Here is a 15,376-nt window from a genome sequence, read left to right as displayed (position 1 = left end):
TTTTGATATAAGTTTATCTGATTTAGGGAGAGGAAGGGGAAGCACAGAAATAGTGAGAATGAAGTAGTTCAATAGTGATACTAGAAACTATGTTGGATAGAATAACATAAACATTTCTTGAAAACAAAATGACTGGTGGCAAAGTTTTGGAACACTGGTGAGTTCGAATAAACTAGTTTATATAATGTTTTTGCTATTCTAAGATTTTCTACTTATGATAGAAATATAGTACATGTGTAAAATTGCTTTTAAAAATGAAATTTATTCTTTTTTCCTTTTAGTTTTTATTTATAAAGGTAATGTATAGAGGGGTTACAGTTGCATTCACCAGATAGTGGGTACATTACTTCTCACACATTGATACCCCTTCTTATGTTTTGTCTCCATTCTCCTCCCATCACGCCCCAAAACAAAATGTCTTGAGGGAAGGGAATGTGGCTTAGACGCAGTGTCTGTCTATCATGAGTGTTTGTCTAAATGAGGCCTCAGTTCAATTCCTTGGTACCACATAAACAATAAATAACAATAATAAAATAAAAGGAAAAACAACCATTAAAATTTAAAGAAAAGAATAAAATTGTTTAGCATATCATTATTGAATTTAAAGTGTAGTTTTACTAATTCCTGATGCCTTCTAAATGCTTGCAAAATTAACCTTGGAAAATTTTCTCTCCATTAAGAACATAAGATTGCTTCAGTTACTCTGTAGTTTAATGTCAAGAACTGGATTTTTTATCAGACAAAAAAATGAAAAAAATTCTGGACTGTTTTGCTATGAGATAGGTCATTTCCTTTCTTTTTACTTTCTCTCTTGCTTGCTTTCTCTTTCTTTTTCTCCCTTTCTTTCTCTTTCTTCTTTCCTCTTTCTTTCTTTCTTTCTTTCTTTCTTTCTTTCTTTCTTTCTTTCTTTCTTTCTTTCTTCTTTCTTTCCTCTTGTTATGTCTGAGGTGATGAAGGAAAATTGAAAAGAAAAGAAATAAGTTGCTATATGCCTTTGCAGCAAAACCAGTCAGGTTAGCTTGAGCGAAACCAAATCTGCTTTCTTCCATCGCCAGAATACTTGCAGTCTAAGCTCATATAAATGCCACTGAGTAAAGTGAAAAGGTCAGGAAAGCTAGTGGTGACCCCTTTGTTCCAATTCCAACCATGCTCATCTGTGCACAGCCTCTCTCCTGGGCCTTAAGACCTTCCATGAAATTCTCTGCATCCTTTTCATTCATTTTGGTGAAAGATTATTTCCTGAAACACTGGGATACAGTGAAGGTCAGAGGCAAAGCTAAAGAGGTAATGCCACTGGGTCTTTTACAATAATAACAATGAATTTCCCATGAGCCATGAAGTTCTCTTTAAATCCTGTGGAAGTATAAATAGTATATTTAAAGCAATTATAACATTTCTATGTTCCTCACAATCAAAGATTATCACTTCTAAACAACGCCAATACTTCCAATGAACTGATTTTGGCCACCAATTTCCAATCATTTTATTGTTAAAAACATAAAAAAATTCTTAATAAATGAGGTACGTACCCCTGGGAAATGATAAAGTAAAAATAGTTTAATAAATCAATAGGCATCAAAAGCAATGGAAAATAAACAATGTAGAAAGATATTTCATTGAGAAAATTGGCTAAATAAAGTAGGTAAGCAGATATGCCCTTAGCAGACATTATTCAGTCAATGTGAATAATACACACATTACTCCTTGAACTCAAGGAAGAAGAGAATTTGTAATTGTGTGTGTGTGTGTGTGTGTGTGTGTGTGTGTGTGTGTGTTTGTATGTTGTAGGTGTGTCCATTCATGCCATTCTTTGGGCTTGAAATTAGGGCTTGGGATCTGTCCTTGTGCTTTTTTTTTGCTCAAGACCAGCACTCTACCATTTCAGCCACAGCACCACTTCTGGGTTTTTAAACTCTCACAGACTTTTCTGACTAGGATTGCTTTGAACCATGATCCTCAGGTCTCAGCCTTCTGAAGATCTAGGATTACAGTCATGTGCTAAGAGAAGTTATAAGCTAATAAAATTAGCAAGTGAAGTAAAACATACAAAATTCAAAACAAAAATCAATGGGACACTGTGATCAGGTTAATTAAAGGTGGCTAGTTTATACTAGAAAACTTTCCATATAAATTCAATTAGTCTTTATACATAAACTTTCTGATAATGGGTGATTTGCTTTCTAGGAAAATTCTTTGGTAGATATGAATTTAGATTGGCTGGCATTTTCTCATTTTTACTAGGATTCTAATCAGTTTTTGTATATGGACCATTGTTCTTCCTACTCCTGTTTTGCTTTGGAGGTGAGTTGACACTCCTGGAGGGAAGAGCTGGAAACTTACAGACATTATTCCACCACCTACTCAAGTTATCATGACAATGAAAGCAAAAGGCTTCTACATATGTTACAATGGCTTGCATCCTATTTAATCATCTACTAATGATTATTAAATGGCTCGTAAGTGCCAAGTGCACCATAGTAATCTCTCAAAGAACTTCATATTCTTACCAAGTGGACCAAAGACTGAGGAAGAGCTATATACACAATGCACACAGTCAAATCTAAGGTGACATTGGGTGTAAAATCTTCAGTTTTTTTTCAAATCCTGTGACATTAAGAAGAAATGATTGCTGTAGTTTGGATGTGGTTTATCCTACTAGAGGGCATTGCTCTACATTTAGTGATGCTTTAGATGCTTTTTAGGAGGTGGGGCCTGGTGAAAGTTCCCAGTTCAATTGGGAGCAAGGCCTAGGTGTTTCTAAATTAATTAGTTCTCTTGAGAGAATTGTTACAAGGGCTTGATCCTGATACCACTCAGTCTTTAATACTTCCTGTTTAGAAGACAAATCAGTCTTCTAGCTCTGTAAATAATCCAAACCATTTATTTATAATATAATCCAACTGAGGCATTGTCTTATAATGAATAAAACACACACACAAGTATTAACATGTGTTAAATTCTGCTATAATCCTAAAGCACCATTTCATTAAAGACCCATCTTAATTTCAAAGTGGACAAATGAAGAGTATCCATGAGTCTTAATATTATAAACATGATTTAGCGCACACTATCTTGATGTTTGATAAAGTAAACTCCCCACACTAACCGAAGGGTATCTGTGAGATTTAACAGTGAGAGTTTTTAGCTCCACTCAAAGATATTAGATATTATCAGACCAGGATCAAAATAGGTTGCTTTCTTTGCCTCTTTTTTTGTCTTCTTAGTTTTTACTTCACAGAGATATGAGATCAAAAGGAAGACAGAATAAAAAGTTTATATCTAAACTTGTTAGAACTTAAACCAGGGGAATCAGAGAAAAACAGCAATATACTGCTGGACAGAGATATACTTTGAAGAGTCAATATTACTTTCTATATTTGGCCTGGAAAGAGCCTCAGGTCTCTGAATTGACTCTCATCCAAGATGACTGGGCAAGAAAACATTGCTTGAGCACTGGCCTGAAGTCTGATAAAGAGGAAATAGAAAGAAAGAAATAAAGTAAAAGAAAAGAAAGAAAGCCTTAAAAATGCATACACATCTGAAAGAAAGAGCCTCTGTAAAACTAGGTATCAACATATTGAAATGTATAGAAGAATGGTATATGAGTATAAAAAGGTTGAAGAGTAGTTGGGGTAAATCATAACTTGAAAGAAATTATGCATTATACAAATATTTACACTCTATTTCTCTATAAAATATGTGGTTATTGATATATCAGGACAAAAAAATCCAATCTTTTTTGAGAAAGCATAGTGTTAAGTGATTATAAAAGGATTTGCTCAACAAAATGACAATAAAGTATTTTGTGTGACACAGAACACTATATAAAAATTGAGCTGGTCACTGGTAACTTGAATCTAAAATCCTAGCTACGCAGAAGGCTGAGATCTGAGGATTGTGGTTTGAAGCCAGGCTAGGTAGGAAAGTTTGTGAGACTCTTATCTCCAGTAATTACAGAAGTGGTGCTGTATTTCAAGTGGTAGAGTGATAGCCATTAGCAAAATCAGCCCAAAGACGACACCTAGGCCAACCATTCAAACCATAGTACCAGAAAAAATAATAAATTAAGTTATGGCTACATACTTTGGATGGGCTGCACAAACATTTTAATGTTCCTCATCTATTTTGTTTTATAGACTGTACCAATGCACTAAGGTAACAGCAGTTGAGCTTTGTTGCATAGCCTTAACAAAACACTCAAGACTGACTTTGTAAGGAAAAGTCATTTATTTGGTTCACAGTATGATGGCTGGAAAGTCCATGCTTGGTTGTGGTGCCCTGGTTACATCAGGACCTGATGGACTGTGGTACATGGTGAAACACAGAGGGAGTGGCGAGTTGCCCATGCAATAGGGATCACATCTTGAGATGGGAAGTGAGAGATATGCAAAGTATCCATACCAGCGGAAACTAAACACATTGCAGAAATACCTGATCCACGTCCCAACTCATCCTTTCTAGAAGGAAATTATGATGGGATGAATTCCCAGCTCCTCAAAGGTTCTAGTCCCTATCTTCATCACAACAGTGAGGGATTGAACATCCAGGACATGAATCATTGGAAAGCAAATCATATCCAAATCACAGCATCAAATTCCATTTTATTTGATTGCTATATATCAAGGCATAGAAAATATGAAATGTATGTTATATAGTTACACAATGAATAACTATGTTAATGTAATTTACTGATAATGGTATTTTTTAATGTGCTATATGTAAAGGTATACAATTTCTCAACATTACTGATTTGTATTTTTATGACACCCAAAGTCGAGACAAATATTTGCAAATTTAGGCAGTTTAATATTTTTCTTCTTCTTCTTTTCTTTTGTTTATTCTTTTCCTTTGTCCCCTCACCCCCATTTTAATTTTTTTTGGCTTTCCTTTATAATGTTCACATTTTGAATTTTTGAATAGCTACACTGGTACATTTTACAACTTAAACATTGCAGTGAAAATTTAATTATATTATTATTATTTGCAAGTGTAATTTTTCTGTAAAAATATTTCTAAAGTCCTTCTTTTTAATCTTACAAACTTTATTAAATATATGTGAAGCTTCAAAGACATTTAATGATTTGTACTTAGTGATTCTGAAGGTAGTCTATGTAATAAAGTACAGTTTTTGTGGTTAAAAATGAAGATAGACTGTGATCATCATTTCAAAGGGACTCTAACATGCTCTACATAAGCAGTACTGACAGTAAAGATGGCATGGTTTCCATCATGTAGAGAAAACTCCAATATCTAATTCATCCTTATAGCATTTTATTATGTGCCAGGCCCTGTGGGTTGCTTAGTATTAATGATGATACTGGTTGTGGCAAGTGCATACTGATGATTTACAGCCTTTTAAATGTCATATATACTCATCCCTACATGAAGTGTATATATGAGTATTAAATATGTAAAGCAATATGTCTCACATAATGTTTGGAATATATAAAATAAAACTTGCCAGTGCCGTTGGTCATACATACAAAACATAATTTATTTATGTAAATTTAAGTTAGCAATTTACAAGTACAGCATGCGGTGTTTTTACAGATAACAACAATGGATTTGGGAATTACATATAGATACCTTGGTTAGCATTCTTACATGTGACTTTGGAAGTACAAATTATGTAATTTTTAGCATTAAATCAACTCTGGAGAGAAAATATAACAAACTAGAAATCTAAGTAGAAAAGTTAATAAGTGATGTCAAGGTATTTGTTAGAGGATTTAATCATTTATCGTGAACAATTAATTATTCTGATTGTCTCTGCCTTTCACAGGGAAGAAGCAAGAAATATGGGATTAGTACCTATCTATGAAAAAGAATATTGTCTCTGTTGGTGTCATTATTGTCATCATTGTGTTTGTAAATCCTCACCAGGGAAAACTGCAGCAATGATAACAAAGTATTTTTACATTATGTACCAGGTAAGTTTCCCTCAAAACATTTTAGAGGCGGGGTGGAAGTTTGGCCTCGAGGTAGAGTGCTTGCCTAGCATGCACGAAGACCTGGGTTCAATTCCTCGGTACCACATACATAGAAAAAAGCCGGAAGTGGTGCTGGCGCTCAAGTGGTAGAGCTCTAGCCTTGAGAAAATCCAAGGACAGTGCTCAGGACCTGAGCCCAAGCCCAGGACTGGCAAAAAAAAAAAAGAAAAGAAAAGTTTTAGGGGACCAGAGGAAGACACAAGGCAATAAGAAAAATGAAAATGCTTAGATTCATAGTAAATATATTAGCCTACTTGTCTGAAAAGTTGTATATAGTCATCAAATAGTCAAACAGAAGCTTTAACGTGAGGCTCAGAAACCTTTCTGCAAGGAGCCAGACTGTCAGTATCTCTGGCTTTGTAGCCCATATGCTCTGCCATACGTCTAACTCCAGTCTGCATGAGTACAATCAGACCATATGTGAATTGTGAATGAATGGGTGTGGCTGAGTTCCAAAATCTGCTGTTACAGAAACAAGAGAGGTGCCAGACTTGGCCTTCACAACCTATTTGCTTTTTTTCTCCTTTAAATGACTAAGAAGAATGTTAGCTAAATCTGAAATATAAGTGAGAGCCAGGAGGATGAGTGACTTACTGTAGTTAGGTATTCACACTGCTCGAATAGTGAGTGTTGGGCAGACCGAGACATCATTGTGGATTATCACCGTTGATTATTCAAATCTTATGAATCTTGAATATCAAAAGTAGACTGGCATTCATGTTCAGAGCCCAATTCCACTGAAGACAAAATAATCCATTCATGTGGTATTTATACACAATGCAATTCTATGCTGCCATCAGAAAGAATGACATTTCCCCATTCGTAAGGAAATGGAAAGACTTGGAAAAAAATCATTATTAAGTTTAAGTGGAGTGAGCCAGACCCAAAGAAACATAGGCTCCATGGTTTCCCTCATTTGTAATAATTAGTACATATCTAGCATTCTCCTAGCAGAGGATCCACAATAGCTCAAAAGCTATGTATATATGATCATACAAGATGAGACTAAAGGAAATGAATCCTAGGCTATGGGAACAAATTTATCTGTATTACTGTTGTTCTTAATGTACTATATTGTTATTTTCTCTTTTTTCCATTTATATGGTTAATCTCATGCGATTACTGTATCTGATTGTTACTTGGTAAGTTGTATATAAGTTTATTTGTTTATTTGAAATAGGGAAAGGAAGAGGAAATACAAGACAATAGGGAGGGGGTAGAGGGAGAGAAAGGGAGACAAAAGCACGAGAAGGGGTATCAAGGTTTGAGAAGTAATGTACCCATTATTCGGACAATAAAATACAATAAAAAATAGGTAAAGAAGACTATGCAATGATCCACACTGATCACACCTGCTCAAGGAATGGCATTGTATTTACAATCTCATTTGCTAGTAGTACCAAATGCTAAATGAAAAAGCCTTCTCAAGGATGAACCCAACCACTTGCCTGAGTAAAGCTTTGTAACTTCTGTAATTCTAAAAGAATACAAAATTGCTTGCCATAGAATCCTCAAAATGCACATGAGTATTTAGAAGCCAAGAATATTGAGTACATCTATTAAAAGTTTTTTTTGTGGTAAAAGTTAATAAACTTAGACCCAAACTACAATTTTTTCTTAACTTTTATTCTCTTCTACTATCATGTCTCAAGTTTTTCTGATAGAAATCTATTAATTATTTGAAGTATTCTGTACTGATTTAAATAATGTCATTTCAGATTTTTTTAGATTTTTTAAATTAAATTTATAATTCTAAAAATTATAGTTGCAAATATTTTAGAAGATAAAGAATTTTGAAAAAATAATCTTCTGATTGTTCTTCTTGAAGAGTGGTAAACCATGACACTAAGCTGTTCTTTACTTCTGTTATTTTAAAGACATTTCCCTGATGTTTTAGATCACCTGTCATGACACAGAAGATTTGGAGGTCACTACTGCTTTAAATAGGCTTCAACTGAGAAGAGAAATCATCAGCCTTGGGAAGAAATTGTAATATTAGACAATATTTTAGGATTTAAATTATTATTCAAATGAGAACAATCAAGAAGCATTAGAATAATGCTTGGACTCTGGGCCTGGGCACTGTCTCTGAGCTCTTCAGCTCAAGACTACCACCCTACCCCTTGAGCCATAGCTCCACTTCCAGTTTTCTGGTGGTTAATTTGAGATAAAAGTCATATGGACTTTAGTTCCTGTGCTGGCTTTGAACCGGTATCCTCAGATCTCAGCCTCCTGATATGTATGTGGTACCCAGGAATTGAACCCGGATGTCCATGCATGTTAGGCAAACACACTACCACTAGGCCAAACTCTTGGCCCTAGAATAACCATTTTTATATATTCTAAAATCAACAGTTAAATAAAAGGAGAGAGGAACCAATTCCAGCAGGAATTAAAATGTCATTTTTATCTCTATATAACATAAACACAGCACCCATCACTGGTGCCTCACCTTGCAAGAGTACACAATTTTTAAGTTTGTTAAATACTCTATAATGGTATTCACCAATAAATGTATTAAGTAAGCTATTCTTTCTTAAGTGGTGCATGTTCTTTTCTGTTTTTTCTCATCTTTACCACCTGCTAGCCATGTCTCAGGAACAAAATGGCAGTGTTCTCAGCATACAGCACAGCCTCCTCCAACAACGTAGCAATTCAGACGGCTCACAGTAAAACAAAATTTTAAGACAAAACTTTACATGGTTTTTATTTCTTCTCCATATTATTTTTTTTGTCAGTCCTGGGCTTGGGCTCAGGGCCTGAGCACTGTCCTTGGACTTTCTCAAGGCTAGCACTCAACCACTTGAGCCTCAGCACCCCTTCCGGCTTTTTTCTATGTATGTGGTACCGAGGAATCGAACCCGGGTCTTCGTGTATGCTAGGCAAGCACTCTACCACTAGGACAAACTCCTGGCCCTCCATAATATTTTTTAAATACTGAGGAGGGTGGGGAGGGAGGGAAATGGGTACAAAAACATGAGAAAGGGTGTCAGTGTGTGTGAAGTAATGCACTTTCTATCTGGCAAATATTACTGTAACCCATCTATTAATTACAATAAAAATTAAAAAAAATCCTTTCTGAGGTATATGTGTGCACCTATATGATGAGCGATAAAAGAATCCAATATAATACAGTTCAGTCCATTGTCTTCAGTTTGTCTTTAGCGATATATATTTTTAGAAGAAGTTATGTGCCATAAAGAAATTAATTCTCCCATTTTGGCATTATTTTATGGTTCTTGCTTTCTAATTATTTTTTTCTTCCAGAAAACAAATGTTCTTTCTTATTTGGGAAAAATTAATTCTCAATATTAATTATATTAGTTTATTTTTTTAGAGAAAATCTTTTATCAATTGTAATAAATGATGATATATAAAATTTGTGGAAAAAGTAACAACAACTAATATTCATTTGTGGTACTTGGCAATCATGACTACTGGTTGATATGCTATATCTAGTATTAGAAATGTATTCATGCTAACTAGTTTATGCCATATGTTATATATTTTATACTTTGAAAGGAAGCAAACTTTTTGAGACCCAAGGAAAAACCTCAACTAAAATATAAACTAAGATAAATATATTTGAGTTATTCTTGATAGTAAGTGGAGAATAAAAGAAAGAAATGGTTAAACAGCTTCTAAGAACTAAATCATTCTTATGAATATCGATTTATCTTCAAAGAAAGAAAAATGTAGACAGATTGCTCTGAGTAGGATGCAGTTCATTTTCATTCAAAAATAAATCTGTGTGGGTAAGGTTTCATTATTTTATACCAATTCCACTAGAAAGAAGTAAAAACTGAAATAAGCTAAACTATGATAAATTATATTTTAAGGTGTCAGTACTTTTTAAATGAAGATGAATAAAAACATGTTATTTACCATGCAATGTCTCAAGTATTTGAAACTGGTAGCAAAACATATGAAGAAATCATTAGACAAATAAAATTGTTGTTTTTCAATTATTCAATTAACTCATGAAGTCATGTGAGAAGTTTAATTTAATTGAATAAATTCAATCAAATTTCAGAAAGATAGTTTGAAAAATATTTGGTAAGTGGTGTGTATTTCCAAATAAGTGACTAAATGTCTGTCATCGGGAAAATGTCTTAAAAGACCATGGATGAGATAACACAAACTCAGCTTACGGTGAGAATGAGAGAATTTTGAAAATATTTTTAGATAATATCAATAATGGATAATTTAAGTATTTTATTGCAGTCATAAAAATAAATATTACCCCTTTAGCCTTTAAACTACCTGGTATATGGCCACTATTCTACTCCCTGGATTCTGAAATGGTTGAAACTTGCAAAGCAATGAACTATTTGAATAATATTTGTCTATCATATCTTATGATATAACCCTGATTATACAATATTTGTGATTATTAATTTTGTTTCCTGATAAAAATTAAAAGAGCAGATGACATTCTTTGAACAAACACGTGGAAAATTTTCCTTTCAAAATGAAAAATGTTTCCAAATTAAGTGTAGATATATTTTAATAGAGTTATAAAATTTCATAAAAACCTTTACTTTGCAAACACGAATATGTTAAATTTTAAGAAAATTTAATTGAACAAGATGAGGGGTGGGGATAGGGGGAGGGAAATGGGGACCAAGACATGTGAAAGGGTATTAATGTATGTGAATTAATGCACCTTCTCTCTGGCAAATATCATGTAACCATTCTACTAATTACAATAAAAATATATGAAAAAAAAGAAAATTTAATTGAGTCTAAATTTTAAGAAAACATTAAAATTTTAAGTTCAAAAAATGAGGATACTACAGAGATTTCAGAAACAGGGAATTGATTTTATGTTATTAGAGACAAATTAGGATAGTTCATTATTCTTACTTTTACCCTTCTTATTTCAAAATATTATAGTGAATAGTTCATGTGGAAAAAACATGTGAGAGTAGGTTTATGAAATACATGTTTTTGTTGTTTGCTAGAATAATCTATCACAGAAAGAAACACACACACACACATACACACATGAACTAAATTTTGTCTCCAAATACACATATAAGTATATATGTGATGCACCTTCTATCTGGCAAATATCATGTAACCCTTTTACTAATTACAATAAAAAAAAGTCAAAAAAAAGGAAGAAGAAAAGTTTGGATACTACAGAATCAAAATAAAATGCATAACTATAAAAAAGTAAGTATATATGTGTATATATATATGCACCAGAGTGTTTAAATATTTTTAATATTATTCTTACAAATAACACATTTGCATTCATATGTGAGTATAATGTAAATATGTGAGAGTACACATATGTATAATTGTAGCTCATCTCTATGTAGATAAAAAGAGTGATGCTATTTAACAGGAACTGAAAGATGTCAGCTATCACATGAACACTAGAATAGGTGACCAATGATAATGGCTCTTGCCTATAATCTGGTAGCTGCCTCCCTACCCATTCCCACACTTGAACTAAGCATTGCTCTTGAAATAGGAAACCAAAGCATTATTACCTAAAGATGACAGAGTTTTAGTTTGGTACTGGAAAAACATTGAAAATCTATGAGTAATATTCTAGAAAAGAGGAAACAGGAGAAACTGAGGGCTGGGCAAACCTTGATGAAACAAAGTCTTTTAAATGTTTAGGAGGTAGTATAACATTCTGACAAAAACATAGAAGTTTAAGATGAAATGTTTTCATGGTGATTTCAGTGACTACACATTAATTTGAAACACAATTTGAATTCAGTCAAATAATTCCTCTACCTGTAATCCTACCACCTGAGGGATGAAGTAGGGAGAACATAGTTAAAGCCAGCCTGACCTGCATAACAAGACCCTGCTACAAACGAACAAATAATTGCATCAATAAAAATAAACAAACAAATAAAATTACTTCTCAAAGAAGAAATTAATCATTGGAGGAGTTGTATAACAAATTTTCACTCTAGATGATTTGTCATTTATGATGCCCACCGAACACCCGTGGTTCCATCTACTCATGAGGTTGAGGTAGGAAAACTGAGATTTGAAGACAACTGGAATCATTTGATACTAAATCTGCAATTTAGTGTGTGAAGCAATGCTCCTTCTAACTAGCGAATATACCTGTAACCCCTCTATTAATTACAGTAAAAATAAATAAAAAAGAAAAAAAAACCTAAATCTGCAATTTAGTATCAGTGTATGTATGTGTACACATGACAAATTAAAAGTCATCAAAATTTTAAATTAAATGACAGCACTTAAACACAGAGAAAATAATTCAGTAAATAACAAATGAAAGTATTCTCTTAGCACAATGCTGAAAATAGCAACTTTGGACTTTAAAGCATTTGTTAAAGTCTACTCAGTTAAGGGACCAGGAGTTTGGCCTAAAGTGTCTAGCATACATGAAGATCCAGGTTTGATTCCTCAGTATCATATACATAGAAAAAGCCAGAAATGGTGCTGTGGCTCAAGTGGTAGAGCTCTAGCCTTGAGGATAGTGCTCAGGCCCCGAGTTCAGGGCCTGGGACTGGCAAGAAAAAGTCTATTCAGTTACTTAAAGAAAGAAATGACTAAATGTAAAATGTGCTATCAAGAGATTACAGTCATAAAAAGAACAAATCAAAACACTGAAGTCTGGAAACACACTGATGAAAATTCATTATATCAAATTGGTGAGACAGAGATTGCTGAAAAAAATCAGCAAATAGAATATAGAACAATTATAGTATTTAATCTAAAAAAGTAGACTTATTCTGTCTAGAATTTGGGTACTTGAAATCCCATAAGGAGAGAGAAGAATCATATATATGTACATTTACATATATATGTTTACATACCCCCTCCCCTCACACACACATACACATACTGCTAAGTGTTGAATTCTCCTGAGAAGTCTCAGTGTTAGAGTCAAAAATTACTCAAATTTGGTTTTATAGGGTGTATTAGAACCACTGGATTAGCCAGTAAAGAAACAAAATGAACTATGGCTTCCATCATACACAATTCATAGAAATTTCTTCAAGGTGCAAAACTGATGAACATTTGAAAACTAAATCCATAAGCTCTTATCAGAAAATATATCAAATTATCTTCAGGGTTATAGTATCAGTCACAAAATAAATGCAAAGAAAAACCATGATGACTTAGCATCAAACATCCTTTAAAAAAGGCTAAAATTATGAAAGGCTGAGAACACTTAAATGTCATTGATAATGTTAAGCCACCAAAACTTCCACCATTGCTGAAGGGAATGTAAGGGACAAAACCTCTGGAAATAGTAGTTTAATACATCTTATTAAGATAGACATGTGACCTTCTGATTCTAATTCCAAGTACCTTGACAAGGAAAGTGAATATTTTTTTTTTGGCCAGTCCTGGGATTTGAACTCAGGGCCTGACTACTGTCCTTGGGCTTTCTCAAGGCTAGAGGTCTACCACTTGAACAGCACCCCTTCTGGCTTTTTCTCAACAATTATACAAAAAATACTTTTACCTTATACAAAAAATACTTTTACCTCAACAATTCAATAATTTCATTCAAACCAACAGAAATTGTAAATATACCATCTGCTAATCATCAGAATTGTATATAACAGATATATGGTAAAATAATACAATCAATTAATAACCTATAAAGCACAAACAACAATTTCATGAATGTAAATAAAATTAAAGTTAGTCAAAACAATTAGATGCAAAATAATGCTATGAAATCATGCATGTAAAATGCTAGAACTATTTTTTATTGAACTGATAAAAACAGATACTACACTTAATCTTAGCCAAAAGGCAGAGAAGCAATTTGAACTACTTTTATTTGTTTATTTTAAACCAGGCTGAGTTCAGTCTTGGATAAACAGCAACTCACAATAAAGTACATGAAAAAGAATATGTTAGGATAAGAATGCTTTATATCATTACAGGAAATAAGAACTACCATGTTTTTCTCATTCATCTGAATTATCCATTTATTACTTATTAATCTCAACATATGCATGTTATTTTTCTAAAACTAAATGAGAAGGAAGAATGTGTAGAGGTACAAACTGCACATGTGAGTCATGAATGCTGATTTATTTAGGGAGGGTGAATAATGGATACAGTATACTCTTTTGTTTATTTCATATGCATTTGAAAATTTACACATCAACATGTTTTAAAAGATTAAAATATACTGTGTGAGATGCCATGCCTTTGAAAAATTACTGTACAGTTTAAGAAAATTAAAAATATTAGAAAGCTGGAACTTGCTTTGAGGTATCAGGAACTAATTGGAGGGGCAGAAAAATATGAAAGGGGAAGAAAGGTGAATATATTCAAAATACTTTATATACGCAGGTGAAAATGGAGCAATTCAATGAGACTGGTTTAGGAAAGGAAGGGAGGAAGAGGGAGAATGAAAAAGCAGATGATGATCAGGAAGCATTGTACATATAAATAGACATGTGAAATCAAAGCCCATGTGTACAACTAATTGTTGTCAATAAAAGTCAAAGCATAAAAGCTTCATAATGGAGAGCATGTATATTTGTGAGGTTACTGGGTGGCAGTGATAATTATTGCAGAAAATTAAGGTTAAAAGTTGTATCTTTTTAAGAGATTAAAACTAAAGACCCTGGGGGATGGAAAGGATCATGTAAAATAATTAGCTATTGTTTAACACATAATGATAATCAGGAAGAGCATTAGGGTGTCCATAAGCAAGGAAATAGATTTCTAGAATAGACCAACTTTGAATTTTCTTCTTTATTAACTTTGTTAATTTCTGCAATTAACCTTGCTGAGCTCCAGTTTATTCAACTCTAGAATGAGATGAATTGTCTCTAATATAAGAGGGGAAAAAGGGAAAATGTCAATTTTTTCATGTTACATGTGTGAGTACATTGCATGGAAATTTAGTACACATTTAAGGAAGTTTTGTTTTCCTCTTTCCCTAGACCACCTTTCAACCCCATCCTCAGCCTTCTTAAGAAAGTAATAAAAAATCAAGACTTCTATTAAGTTATGTCAGCCAGCACATACACCTTTCCAGTCTTGGAAAATAAAGGTTGAAGGTAGATAAGATTAGTATGGTGGAAAGAAAATTGTATTTACAATCAGTTAGACTGGGATTTCTCACTGTGGAGTCATGAAACTTTTCATAAAATACTTTATGGAGAAAAGGAATAACCAGGCTGTCTGATGAAATTAAATATTGCATGTAAAACTTGAACACTATGGCTTTGCATATGGTTGACCCAGTGAACTAGCTCTGTTCATTATCCTAAGATAAATGCTACAGGAAATCTGATTTGGCTACTTCTTTGTTGTTGATAAAGTTGAGGTGCTGAATGGAGGGCCATCTGAAAGACTAGTTTGTAGGAAAACTCTAATAGAAGAACTGAGGTCCACAGTTTTGTGAATAATTA

At 33.3% G+C, this 15,376-nt stretch overlaps 1 pseudogene; it reads right to left on the bottom strand.

Annotated features, from left to right (window-relative positions):
* Nucleotides 1–13,668: 13,668 nt before the first annotated feature.
* Nucleotides 13,669–13,770, bottom strand: LOC150055694 (U2 spliceosomal RNA; annotated as a pseudogene).
* Between the last annotated feature and the right edge of the window lie 1,606 nt (nucleotides 13,771–15,376).

Source organism: Megascapheus bottae, chromosome 13 (assembly GCF_031878675.1).
Source record: "Megascapheus bottae isolate mThoBot1 chromosome 13, mThoBot2.hap1, whole genome shotgun sequence".
Lineage (NCBI taxonomy): Eukaryota > Metazoa > Chordata > Mammalia > Rodentia > Geomyidae > Megascapheus > Megascapheus bottae.
Note: the sequence above shows the minus strand (reverse complement) of the source record. Positions and strands in the feature narration are given on the sequence as shown.